We start from the raw sequence: 15,391 nt of genomic DNA, 5'->3' as shown, positions 1-15,391 counted from the left end.
ACATTATCACATAAAATACTGTGTTATCATCTATCTACAGGATGCGAAAACAATGTTAACGCAACGTATTGAGTCGGACATGATATTACAACAGAGTTATACATAATTGTGGATATTCACAATTGTTGTATGCATTGTTATTGCTTGCAAAATATAATGCGACGATATTAAAGTGGATATTATACAATGGAAACATGTCATGAAATACGTAACTGTAGTCTACATTTATGCTGTAAATATATGTAAATTTTGTTTAGTTATAACGCGAATTTAAAGTTTTTTTTATAAAAGTATTTTTTATAAAAAGTAATGGAAATTATAATTATAATATATTATCTAAATTAAAAGTTAAACAGAAAAGTATAAATATAATTTAATTTTTTGAATTATAGTTTAGAACAGTAAACAAAAAAGACTGGGTTTTTAAATTTATTTTTTCAGTATTTTAATTGGATATTTTACAAGAATGCAATTCATTAATTCCGTATCACAATTATTCTATGTTTATCGACAATTCCAAGATATTTAAAGTTTTTTGTATTTATTTGTAATTAATAATTATAATCGCCGCTTATAGAACGTTTTCAAAACTAACGCGTGGTGTGTCAAAACTTTATTGTTTGGAAAATCTCGTGTAGCAAATTCCGCAATTGAGCAAAAGCGGAATTTACATTCTCTCAGTGACCAGTTTCGCTGTCAGAAACAATCTGCATAAGCGTAATCTCGTAATCACGCGCGACGGTTGAATCGAGAAAATAATAATGCAGGGACTACCATTGCACTTCGAACGCTCGCGGGGGCTGACCCCGTTTGTTCCTACAAACGGAATTAACCTCCGAAAGGGAATTTGCATATTTCTGCATCCGAGAGCTTCAGATGCGGGAAATTTGTTGGTGAAATCACTCGCCGGTATGTCTACTGGTTCTTGCACGGATGCTCGACTCTAGAAATCCAAAGTCTGATTTAATGCAAAGATGAACCATACCGGACTTTTATATTCCGAGTGTACTATGGCACTACGCTGCGAAAAATGGAATAATTGCTTTCACAAGAGAGAATAAAAATAAAACGTCTAATTATTCGGTTGAGTTACGCGAGATGGCATAAGCGCTGTTAAATATAGTTCTTTCCTGCATGAGGCTTGTGCATTTCATTTTCTGATATTGTTTAAAAATGTAGTTATGTCCGTCAATCGTAAAATTTAAAAGAAATATTATACATTTTGATAAAAATAACTTTTTGTTTTAGCAAAAGTACTTAAATTTAACAAGTTATTAAAAATATTGTGATAAGAAAGTTAGAGTTAAAAATTACTACTATCTACGCATGATAGTGTATAATTTATAATTCTGTCTGTTAATTTTTAATGAAATAAGCATTGCTAAATCATCAAGAAAATCGTTAGATAATTTAGCAATTGATGCATAAAGTTTGATTATTGTATGTATCTCGATAAATCAGAGAAACGGAATAAGTGGAGTGTAACGAAGAGGTAAATTCTCATAAAGAGCACTGATTCAGTTTGTGGCATTCTATATTTCCCGGTCGGCGGAATATAGATGGTGATTTCAGGAATGTCAGTCGCGCGCGCAGTGCAGTTGCAATAAAACGTTCCGCCGAGTCGGAAGCGCATAAAAATGTTAATAAAGTCGGGCATAAAATATCTTAATATTCCATATACCCGAGAAACTGGCGTGTGTGTGAGAGAAAAATTATTAAAATCACTGGGCGCGCGTTGCTGCTGCTAGGGTAAACAAACGACGTATTTTTATTTGTTCTCGTGCATCAAAATATCGATGAAAACCGCAGATCTTTCAGCTCGACAAGCCGTGAATCTGCATATTTGGGATGCGTTCGATATATGTATTCAATGCTGATTTCATAGAATTTACAATTTTGTATCGTGCATGGAATAAAATGTAAAACTTTCCATTCTTGAATAGAACTCGGAAGAGAATACTGTCTTTCTTTCTGATTTTTAGAACCTTCATAATTTTTTTTTTTTTGATTCTTTATATCCTTTAATTAAATTTGTTTTCAGATTATGAATAATATATAAAGTCTATAACGAGTTAGATAACATCAGACGAGTAACACATAAAGTCTATGTGTCTTTAGTTTTATTGTTTCAAATTTATATCGATATTTTATTCTCTCTTGTCATGTAAATATCACATTAATGTCATATATTTTGATAAAAGGCAAAATAAGTATCCGTGAAAAAGAGGATTTTTTTCTGATTTTTGAGTACATACAGCACATATTTTCCCATAGAGATTTAATTAAAAAATATAAAAAAATATAATCTGAAAGATAAAAAAATCGATCGTCACGGATTGAACTGATGCATGCTTAACCGCTATGAAACATGATTAAAAGTTATTGCACCTTTGCGTAGTGTAAAATTGTTGCCTACGACTTTTTTTAGAACTGTTAGCGTCAAAAAGAAGAGAGAATTTGGAATAGTAGATGTCCACAGGAATAGCAAACTCGACCTTTTGATAGGCACTTAAAAGTTACTTTGGACTTTCGCGGTCGACACTTTAAATGCGAGTGTAAGGAAAAGCGTACGAGAATTCGCGCAGTTTCTTATTGTCTTAACCGTTCGGAAACTATGTGTTACAACAGAATATTGAACAACAAAATTCTTTACGCAATTCGTATATGTTTTCTTACATATATACGTGTGTGTTTTGTTAATGATGATAAATGCACAAGATGTTTTATTAAATCTCATTGCAAACAATTATTACTAAATTTTATCAAAAAAACATTTTAATTAATTTTTTTCTTTAATAAATTAAAATGTATGTGAAAGTAATAAATCAAAAAACAAATTTCAATAAATCAATAAAAAAAGAGTAAAATATCTTTTTCAATTAAGATTAAAAATGATTGATGCTATTCACAATTATACGTATAGGAATATTTTCATAAGGATCAATTTCGAAAGAGTAATATTATATGTTTCATTTTTCGCTAATTCCGAGACATTAAATCAACGGCAATTACTTTCCAATATGCGTATTTAATGTGAAATTTAAATAGGTCATATTCACACTAGATTCATATTTTTTAATGCGTTCTTTGCAGAATCGGTAGAAAATTATTTCTGCGATTTTCCGTCGTTTTGTTTTGCACAAAGGAGGGGAAAAGAAGATAGAAATAGTAGTTTTTCGATCGATTTCTATATCGCCTTTATTTTATTTTCATCCTTTTTCAATCTACCATTGCCCATTATGGCTGAAGACCGAAGCATCTTGTAATCAAATGGATGCAAGTTAATCGAGCCTCGCGGCAAATATTTGTCCCTACTGAATTCGACCACTTGGAGGAAATGTCGAAGGAAATTATGACTTAACGATAATCATGATTTCCCACGAGGTCTGACTGTTGCGATCCAATTGTTGTTATTACGTTCAATAATAGTAATAGTGATTTCTACCACCACAGAAGAAAGTTATTTTATAAAAAAATTATATGGGGAAATTGTGTGTTCATTTAAGGGGAATTCATAGCTTTGAAATCAATATAAACACGAAAATTCAAACTATGAACATTTTTCTATCGATATACATTCTCTATTGAATATTTTTTTATTTAATGTTATATAATGTTATTTTTGGTGTAAAGTAGAAAAAGCAAAAATGAAAAAATTTTTTGCGCGTAATTTCGGCTAATTGTGCGTAAAGCCAAAATCATCAGAAATTAATATAAAATTAACAAAATAAATATTTCATGGAAATTGATAAAAAAATGACAAAATATATTATTGTACCAATATTAATATAAAATTAATATAAATTTTGAAAAAATAATACAAAAATTAGAAAAATTAATTATTTAAAAAAATCGCGTATGTAATTCTCAGCGTCGTTAGCTCTACTGCATTCTTTATGGACCCATTCAGAACACAGGCAGCACCATAAAACCATTTAATCGACACAAATTAAAAGAAAATAATAATGTCATAATGTCGACATTATAATTTCGCACTCTACAATGTAACTCCTAAGGAACATGCAAAAGTCATCACAAAATCAAAATGACATCAAATTATTTTATTTTGATATTTAATTTCAAATTTTGTAACCAGAAATCATCATTTTAATGTCACAATACGTCATTTTTACTTTCTCTTGACTTGGTGAGTTCCTTGGATTGTTACGTAACATTATGTGTTATATTATATTTGTACTCTGTGGAATAAGAAATTACAACATCGATATCATGTTACTTTTTGTTTGTCAACTAGACAGACAGAGTTCTGTCTAATCTATATCTTCCGAATTACAATGCGCTTTTCATTGAGAAGAAACTTTGAATCGTCAATAAGCAATTTTTCGCCGCGAATTAATTTGATAAGAAAAATGATTACTCAAAGACTTTTTAACTTAAGTCAGTGAATAATATCTCAAAAGACGTACAATGATAACGTACTTTAGTAAAATATGTCCGATTAAATAAACAAAAGAATACAGATTGATCATGTTATTTTCTAGATGTCAAAATTATTATCAAAATATATAATTTCATTTTTTCTCACTTTTGCCGTTGATTACATTTTCAAATTAAATAACTTATATCTCAATGGTTATATCTCAAAAGAATTACGTCTAGTCTAGAAATTTCGTTATCGGCTCCATTTATTGGAAAAGTATTAAACCAAAATGCATACAATTACCCGCTGCGCACAATTACCCTACTTTCCCCTATATATGTAATATATTAGAAAACTATTAAATATAAGAATAAGAAATTTATTTTGATGACTTCAATAAAAAAACTATTAACACCATTTATTTTAATAACGTTCTCTTGATTTCTATTTTCCTGGCTATTTAAAGAACAAAAAATCGTGTTGAATGCTTTTACCTTGTCTTTTTCTAATTTTTTACTTTGGAATATAAGATTTTGAAAAGATTACTTTTAACAATAATTGATTCTTACATTGAAAAATCAAAATGATAGATGTATTCATTATCTTTTACTGAAAATGAAATGGAATACAATGTTCACCACATCATTAAGAGTTAATCTTTTCATCAGCAGTATATGTAACGTGCGATTTATAGACGTGATTAATTAACATGTAGTTTGCATATATGCGCAAGAAATTAAGGCTGCAAATGACGATGTATTTTGTGATGAATTATTTTATGTATTATTTATAAAATAAGGAAGATATATTATAATAAATAATAATTAATAGCAAAAATCAATAATGTGCGAATGAATCACATTGTATTGTCTGCAACAGTTTGGCCATTAATTTATAATATTATGCAACATTGCAACATAAATGGAGAACATTAAAGATGAAATATATTGATTACCATATATTATTGCAATAAGTGTTTAAAAAATATTTTAATGTAATTTAATTTTTTATTATAAAAATATATTATTTTTGTGAAAATTAAAAAAATTATAGTAAATATTATTTATCAAATTTGTGTTAACTTTATAGAAGAAACCTAATTAAATGACATTATTGAAAAGGAAAGATTGTTGTAATAACAGTCTCTTAATTTTTGCATAATTTCAAAATTTTATTCTTTTAATAGAAAATACATTAAAATAATTTGAGTTTTGCTGCAAATACGATTTAGAGAAATAAGTTTAAATATAAACATTAATTAATGATACAAATTAGTTAAAAATATATTTCTCAGTATATGGATAATTAAGTAATTAAATAAAATGTGAATTTTTTAGTATAAGTTTTCGCACATTTATGTATTTTTAAATGCATTTATAATCGTATAAATTTGATTATATATAATTATAAATATATAATGTATTATATATATTGTATTTATATTATGTATTTATAAATATATAACATGGTAAATTTATAAAGTAATTTATATACGACTGCCTAGCTGACCCTTCAATTTAGCCAAATCTTAATGAAAAAATTATGTAATAATGCACTATTTATGCGCTATTCATATCCACAAACAAATATTTTTGCGTTCATTCCGTTTAGTTAAAAAAAAAATTTGTGTTGAGAGGGCTGAGTAGGCAATCAGCCCCTTCACTCATTAAAAACAATCGATTTGGAAAATTAAATACACATTTATGCGCTATTCATGCGCTACTATTTCTAAGCATTTTCGATTTTTGCGCTACAATCCTTAAGGTATTTTTCTCTTGGAGCGAAGAGTCATACTCATCTCTAAGTCGTTTAAAATTGCAAAATTAAGTACTCTGACTATAAAATAATTATCTGATTTATGCATTACTTTTTCCAAGCATTTTGAATTTTTGCGTTGCAACCGTTAAGGCACTTCTTTCTTGGAACAAACGGCCATATTCACCCCTAAGTCGTTCAAAATTGCAAAATTATATATTCTAACTGTGCAAAATAATTCTCTGATTTATGCGCTATTATTTCCAAGTATTTTAGATTTTTGCGCTGCAACCCTTAAGGCATTTCCCTTTTGAAGCAAACAGCTAAATTCACCTCTAAGTCATTTAAAATTGTAAAATTAAATACTTTATGTAAAATAATTTTCTGATTGAAAATAGTAGCGCATAAATTAGATAATTATTTTGCATAGTCAGAGTATTTAATTTTGCAATTTTAAACAATTCAAGGTTAGATTTTTGCGCTGCAACCCTTAAGGCATTTCCCTTTTGAAGCAAACAGCTAAATTCACCTCTAAGTCATTTAAAATTGTAAAATTAAATACTTTATGTAAAATAATTTTCTGATTGAAAATAGTAGCGCATAAATTAGATAATTATTTTGCATAGTCAGAGTATTTAATTTTGCAATTTTAAACAATTCAAGGTTAGATTTTTGCGCTGCAACCCTTAAGGCATTTCCCTTTTGAAGCAAACAGCTAAATTCACCTCTAAGTCATTTAAAATTGTAAAATTAAATACTTTATGTAAAATAATTTTCTGATTGAAAATAGTAGCGCATAAATTAGATAATTATTTTGCATAGTCAGAGTATTTAATTTTGCAATTTTAAACAATTCAAGGGTGAATATAACTATTCTAAGAGGGAAGTACCTTAAAGATTTTGTTTATGGATATGAATAGCGCATAAATAACGCATTATTATATAATTTTTTCATTAAGATTTGATTAAGTGGAAGGGCCAGCTAGGCAGATGTAATTTATATAATTATATTTGCATTTTTAATATATATTAAATAATTTGACACTTAATGGTTTGTTTATTATTGCAAATATTCAATACACTATTATTTTATGTTGTTCGAAATCCCTCTATTATATATAGATTCCCTATGGATTTGGACTCAGGTGATTAGATATAATCGGTAGATATTTAAGTTTTATTATTCTGGGAAATCCCTTCTCAAAGAAAGTATTCAGCAGGTATACATAAATGAGGTACAATAAGGCGTAGGTATAACGAAATGAGAACGAAATAACCATGATGACATAAATATTTCCATTTAAAAGGAAATGCCGTCGTGTTCTAGAGCACTAACAATACAGAAAAGTAATATAGAAAATGGCAAAATATTTTAGGTATAGAAGTGAGGTATATTTAGGAATTATTATTATTATATTTATCGTAATAAATAATGTTGTTACATAGTATTTGCTACTGGAGAACCATACTATCAAAAAAATTTGTAGTGACGTTAAATTAATAATGAATGAAGTAATATAAAAAACGGAAATATAAAAATAAGAATCTTACTTTACATTTTGAAACTCATCAAATAGGAAATAAGAAATCCTGACCATAAATTTAAGCTAGAACTTTTTTAATGCTTAACTAATTCAAAGTGAATTAATATATGTATACAAACATATGTATATACCATATTGTAGTTTTAAGTCCGGAAAAATTTCGGCGCGTACTTCAAATGACTACAATATGATATATATGCATATATATGTACTACGCTGAGGAGCAAAAATGAGGTCCATTTTCGGCGTGGGTGTAGATGAGCGCGCTGGCCTTTGGCTAGTAGATGCCACGTCAACCCATCCGATGGTGCGCTCATCTACACCCGTCCACATCGAAAATAGATCTCATTTTTGCTCCTCAGTGTACATATATAATAATATATATTAATTCACTTAAATTAGTTAAGCATAGATCCTAGTTTAGATTGTTATGGCCAAAATTTCCTATTTCCTATTTGATAAATATAAAACATTTTTATTTTTTTTTGACATAATTTATAATTTATACACTTATTTTAGAATACTTTTTCTCTAACAAATGAATTATACCTACCTAATATTACCTACTGATAAGTTGTTGTTTATTAACATATTTCGATAAACCAAATTAAATTGCATGCGCGCATAAAATTGCATAAATCGAAGATCTACTTATAATTTAATTTTGATTAAAGCCTATCGATTATCATTAATGAGAAGAGAATATTGTCGCCTTACATTTAAATTTTCAAATAATTTAATTGCCGTATGTTTATTTATTCCTATTTTTCATAATTATTATGTAGAATTATATAATTTACAATTATTGGATTTAACGAAAATTACGGAATGGCTGAAGATACATATTATTATCTATTATTATAAGCTATACAACTCATTGAATAATGTACTATAGAAAGTGTATTCTAATGGAAAAGACTTATTTAAACGTAACTTTATTGTTTTTGAGTTTTAAATTTGAAAAAATTCCGTAACTTCTGCGAATTTCATATACAGCGAAACTCAAATAAACATTAATAAATTTTTTATTTCTGCTAACAATAAAATCACTGCGTATATTTAAATTCTAGTATCTTTTACAATTGTTTTCCATTGTTTTTCAAAGCCAACTTCATATAAATTTACAGCTTAAACACACAATAATTTTTGTCATTCATTGAAAGTAATATGCTACGAAAATTGATCCTAACGAATTCATAAAAATCAAATTTTTAAAATTTTTGATGTTGAGAATAAAGTGATTTGTAAGTATACCTTTTGCGAAATACTTTTAAATTGGAATTATATAAAATTAGCATTTTTTTAACAAAGAAGTTTTAATCTTTGCTTTTTTATAATTGTTAAAAAATTTTTGTTTTTATATTGTACTTTTCATTATCCGAAAAAATGGATATTTAAAGAATTTTTGTTGGGTGTCAATTAATATATCATATATTATTACTAAATAGTAAATTAGGAAATAACAATTCACGTAGCTTGAGTTTGAATTTATTATTTATTTTATTTATCGATTTACATGTGATTTACGTTACTTTCAGAAATTTGAATTTTTAATATAATCTATCGAAACTTTGGGGAAAACTTTGATAGTCGATTAATATTGCACGCTAAATTCTTAGTTATGCAATGTTACAGTAATTAATAAAGCCTATAATAACTTCCTCCGATAAATCAATATCCGAGTAATAACTTGCAGCTGGGCTTTATTGAAGCTTTCGATATATTGTTGTAGTTGCGCGGAAAATTGATGTACTTATATATCAATTTGATTACACATTAATATTCTCCTCAGATGTATGTGACAGTTTTGAACATTTATTTTGCAGTATTAACAATTCCGTACGACGTTGACAACATCGAAGACTGTATTCGATGAATTCAATTGGGCACGCATATTTTACGTATAAACACGATATTTATGTATTTGACAATTGTTAAACATATATTGCAATTAGTAAGATTTACGTAAACGCTTTCCTCCTCACATTTCTATCTTGTTTTTCAAGCTGTGCGTTACAAGATTTAGGTCAAAGTGGAATAACTTCGGTTACACGTATTGCTCGTCCGGCCGCACACACGAAATATACAGTTCCTGTTACAAATAGCAACAAAAATTCAGCCACAGACAGATTACCGCAAATTGAAAATACCAGTAAAAATTGAAAAAAAGATCACTATTATTGTATCGCGTTTTATCTAGTCTTGCTTCCTTTTTTTTTAGAGGGAATAGTGTATCGATTTTTATAGTTTATTTTTCATATGAATAAAATATATTTGTGTTATAAATAAAATATAGTTTTTTTTTAAATATACGACACGAATATAAGATATATTAAGTTAATTGGCAAATTTTTGTATATTTGATACCGCAGATTTATCACATTTCATATAGAAGCTGAATAAGAAGACATTTAAAATTAAAATAAGACAACAATTCACGCTTTATTTATTGTACTGAAATTATCTAAAATATCAATAATTTATGGACTAATTCTATACTCTTTCAATTTCTTGGAGTGAAATCTTTCTACAAAAGAGTTAAAATGCTGCCACTATTGAAAAAACGTGAAAAATTTTCACTCTTCAGAATAATAGATTTTTATTCTTTTTTTCCTTGGAGTGAGATTCATTCCAAAGGAAAGAAACCTCATTCCTTTTTTTTGAATGAGTCTCACTTTAAAAGTATGAAATCTCATTTCAAAAAAAGAAAGCGAAAATCTGTCACTCTATTCGAAAGTATAAATTTTTTACTTTTTTAAAATAATGGCAGCAATTTTAACTTTTTTGAAGTGAGATTTCATTCTAAGAAATTTAGAGAGTAATTTATCACAATTTATATTTTGTTTAATTGGCATTTTATTTCTTTTGTACTCTAAAAGCGTCCATATATCGCACATGTCATAGAATGTTTTATCGGTCGATCTACAAATCGTTACAAGCTATTGTAGAAAATTTAATCTGCGGACAACATCTCAAAGGCTTCGTAGAACTTTTTGAAATGGTTCTTTCTTTCATTTCGCGAAAGCTGATTTCCGATACGTTCCTGGCCGAAGTACAACCGCCTTGTGAAACAACTGGGAACGAAAACAAGCATGTAGGATGAAAGCTCAAGTAAGCTGCACCCGTGTTCTTAGTAAAGTTGTGCAGGAAGTTCCGGTCACCTTCTTGCTTAGGAGTTACGCGGAATCGTACTAGGTACTGGAGTTGCGCAAAGACATCTTGGCTGTAACTGGACACTTATGCTTAGTAGCATTCCAAGTTGTATGTCGACTGGAATTACGGAATGTGTGGTTTCCGGAATTTTTATTATTATATTTCCATCGTGCAATTTTTTTAGATCACAAATATTTAATGGACTTTCACGAAGTTTTGTTATTTGCTACAAAATTTATAAATTTAAAATCATGAAATCTCACAATAAATTTCCGATTAGGCAATATCGTAATAAGCAATGTAGGCAAATGTAATTTTCATGAACAATTATGTTGGTCGACTGACTATCGCATATCGATATGTATGTGTCATACGTACGTTATGAAAAGCTTTAATGCATCGAAATCGTGGAATGTAATCAACAATACTATTAATATATATATTATATATTAATCACAGCACATTGAAAATAGCATATTAAATAAAATCATAATAGTATAAATAAAGAAATTATATGAAATTTAATAAGCTCAGATCATTCTCTCATCAATTATTGTAGTTTAGAGTTACTTTTAATTTAAAATAAACATTTAAATAAACGAAAATATTTAATAAAATAATTTAAAAAATAAATTATTGTATTTTCCAGAAACACCTTTTAGAAAAACGTTAAAAATATTCAATAATTCACTTAATCGAACACATAAACACGTAACATTAAATCTATCTCTTTAAATGATTATTGTATCAAATTATACACCATCGTAATTTCAAATTATTAATGAAAATTGATTGATTATAATAGCACAATTTGTCTGTAGCACAATTTCAGTCGCCGTAACTTGTTGCACAACATATCGAAGTTGTTCATGAAAATTACATTTGCCTATATTGCTTATTACGATATTGCTTATTGCCTTACGAACATTTGAATGTGAACAATTTTTACTATGATTGGGGATTGCTGAAGATGGCTTGAATACAGCCGAAACGTTCAGTTCTTTATTTTATGTAATAGATCAGTAGATACAATCAAAATATATTTGTATATAATTTGTGCACCAATTATGACACCGCGTGTCAAGGCTCTTAATTGCCCATTTTTTATTTTATATTTTTATTTGTTGAATAATATTTTGCAACAAAATGGCGCATTTGTTCAAAATTAATACTTCCATATGTTTCGTTAATATATAATAAGTTTTTTTAGAGTCCGACCGAAACCATATTTTATCCTCCAGCCGAAATTGAAAACGAATATTCAGTTGTCATTCAATTTCAGCTGAAAATGAAATCGAAACCGAAACTTAGATAAGTCTTATTAAAAAAAAAAAAAAGAGAGAAGCTAACGGAGTCACATTTTTTTTGGCTGGAATTGAAATCGACATTTTTTTGGATTAATTTTAGAGACATGATGATTTTCATGACAAATTTATGTACTCTTTAAAAAACAAGATTTTATTAAAATATCTAATTATACAATAATGATAATTATACAATAATAATATTGCATCTTCAACTTTTAAAGAAATCAAATCATAGTTTATTATTATTATAATGGATTTGATTTCTTTAAAAGTTGAGAATTATTAAGATCACATCTAAGTTTATACTCAAATTGTCTTGTTTAATCAACGAATTAATAATTAAAATTGAACAGTTGTTTTTTGAATCCTCACGGCGCGTTGCAACTTGTATAATTTCGATTTATCTACTGAAATTTTCTCTTGATTTTGGTCAAAATCAAACTGAAATTCTATTTTTTTATCTAAACTGACCGAAACCGAAATCAAAATTGAAATTTCGACCGGACTCTAGTTTTTTTGTTAACATTTTGAAAGTTTCAAACTTGAAACTTAGTGCTTAATTTTAGTTTTTATACGTATGTGATTTTATTATGATAGTTTCTCTCGGGATCTCTTTAACTTTGAAATGTCTTTGAAATACATTTTCAAGAAGAAAATTATAGTAATTGTTGAGATTGCGAATACTTATTGTGTTGTTATGTTTATCGGTAATCACAAACGTTTTGACCTCTCTGAGTAACAAGGTAAAAACAATGAAGTAAGTAAAGAGACGCTATCCTATGTTAAAATATTCATGAACAGGCGTGCTCGGTCGTGTCTACAAAAGTTCAAGATTTGCCAGAGGTTCGCCACAAAGGCTGTTAAAATGTTCGCTTGTAAATGATGTAGAAAGCCTTGCGCGGTGTGGCAATTTGATACATATTTGCCTTACAAATGAAATTGATATGATTTTCATGTAAATTTTACGTTGTTTTAATATTTTCTATGATTTTACAAAAAATGACAAAAAGATGGCAAGTTTTTAGAGATTAAGATGCAAAATTAAGAATGAATAATATTAGCTAAATAGTTGATGCAAAATTAATTTTTGCTAATATTAATATCAGAAAGATGCTTTGTGTATTTATATTGTTTTTATTCGAATCATAAAGTAATAATTTTTCTTCTATCCGCATATTTTCATATTTAAAAATTTGAAAAGGAATTTTTTAAATATTATAATAATGGGATATGAAATGCGAAGTCCTTTTCAAGTGCCAATTTTGAATTAACGTGATATTATACATATCATTGGATTATGAAGAATTTTTAAGCACTTTATTAATCCTCATTGTTAGTAATTTGGGAAATATTATTATATCGTGGTGCATATTAATTAATTAATAAAACATTTTATTTAATCAAGTGTATTTGACCATAATACGATTAATATTGAATGTTCATCGCTTCGACGAGAAACATATTAATTCGCATATTAATGATTCGTTAAATACAAATATGTGCAAACCTGCATGTTTAATTTGCACAGAAATATCACATCATGCAAATTTGTGCGAATTGTGAAAATAAAAACAAAAGAAGCAGCTTTAAAGCATAGATTTTCGGACTGATAGATGCGGAATTACTTGAGAGAGAATCTTAGTATTGAAACTCACGATTCTAATTGCAACTCGATTGCTTTGTCTCGCCAGATTCGTTCGGATGTTCGTCGTGATGAGAATTCGCCGAGACCGAAGGAAAGATAGACAGAAAAGGTCAGCGATGGAATAGAGAAACGGCAAAATGGAAGTGTCGATATCTTGGGAAGACAGTTATAGACGGGAACTTGATGGGCCGAGAAAATAGGCGTCGATTCTTTGGAAAATCCAATTGTCACTGAAAATAGCTACGGAACTGTTTATCGCTATTGATTTTGCGAAGAGAACTTTGAATTCATTTATTTGTAGATTATATTTTCATTAACAAAAGAAACGTTTCCGGCTTGTTTATTGTTAATGAATATTTATGGAGACATGTATGTATATAAAAATTTCAAAGAATGCAAGAATTTTTGTGATGTAGAAATAATATAGAGGTAGATTGAATAGTAGATAACTGTAGGTATAATTAACTGCTCATTAAGAAATTCTCTGAATTAAATTTTAAATGTACAAATTAGTAATATCTAGTAATTAATACTAGATGCATAGGCACATAATAATAGGTATGTTTTCAGGCACTTCGAGTGTTACTCTATTAATTATTGATGCACTTATTGATTTAATTTAATTAATTTAATTAAATTAATAGGGTACAATGTACACAATTTCCAGATAAATGCAACCTTGTGTGTAAGATAACAAACTTTTGCTGTGTTTTCGCAATTCGTACAAATTTATTTTTATTAGTTTTAACAGTAACTAAAGTTTATTCTTTTCAATCAAATTATTCTTTTACTTTTATTATCTTCAAAGAGAGTTTAACTTTTTTTTTAGTCAACGTTATGCATTGTTGAAAATTGGTCTTTCTTTACAAAAATTCAATACTGGAAGGCAGTAATTAATTAATACTACTCTATTCAGTGCTTTTAATCAAAAGTAATATCCAGTATTGAATTGGATTTCTGTAAAGGTTGCGTGACGAGATGACTAAAGGGTGAAATCTTCGCGAGAACATGCGATGCGCGACAGATTATGCGATCTTATCGAAACTTTGCACAAATCTTCGCATTTCCGATGAGGCAGGTGTGGCTGATTAGACACGGGCAGTAATGTAACGCGACGGAAACTTAACGAGGAACAATATTGCATTTATCGGCATGATGAAGAGAAAGGAGAACATGCTGACGAGGACAAGGAATTTAACAACTGTCGAACGTGCTCTACACTAACCGGTTAAGATTCCGGAAGCCGTGTTCGTGCTGGTTGCGGCAATGGTGATGCTCTGCGAAGCGCCCGAGGAATCAATTAGTCGACTGGAGTCGGCTGACGCTCGGCGCATCAAACATTGACTTTATTTGCATACTATGGTAGAATTGCAAATTCATACTTATTGCAGAGTTATCAGTTAACCGTTCTTGACTGCGAGCAGTCTCTGACCAATAGTAACTTGCTGAAGCATTCGTAATATCCGAGAGAAAACGCAATGTTCAGTTTGCCTTTGAATCTTTCATGACTTGTGATTCTAATTCTCTCTAAAACAAATTTCTATTCAAAATATATTTACAATTATATATTTTACAGATGTATTTTGGAAAAGAATTTATTTAAAAG

General features: G+C 28.5%; 1 protein-coding gene across 1 annotated transcript in view; it reads left to right on the top strand.

Annotated features, from left to right (window-relative positions):
• Positions 1-15,391, top strand: part of LOC108693744 (dipeptidyl aminopeptidase-like protein 6) — a gene marked incomplete at its 3' end in the record, with an annotated part of 639,532 nt that overhangs the window by 138,378 nt on the left and 485,763 nt on the right. The gene's annotated exons all lie outside the window — the stretch shown is intronic.

The sequence above is a fragment of the Atta colombica genome, unplaced genomic scaffold (assembly GCF_001594045.1).
Source record: "Atta colombica isolate Treedump-2 unplaced genomic scaffold, Acol1.0 scaffold11, whole genome shotgun sequence".
Lineage (NCBI taxonomy): Eukaryota > Metazoa > Arthropoda > Insecta > Hymenoptera > Formicidae > Atta > Atta colombica.
This window is presented reverse-complemented; position numbering and strand designations above follow the sequence as displayed.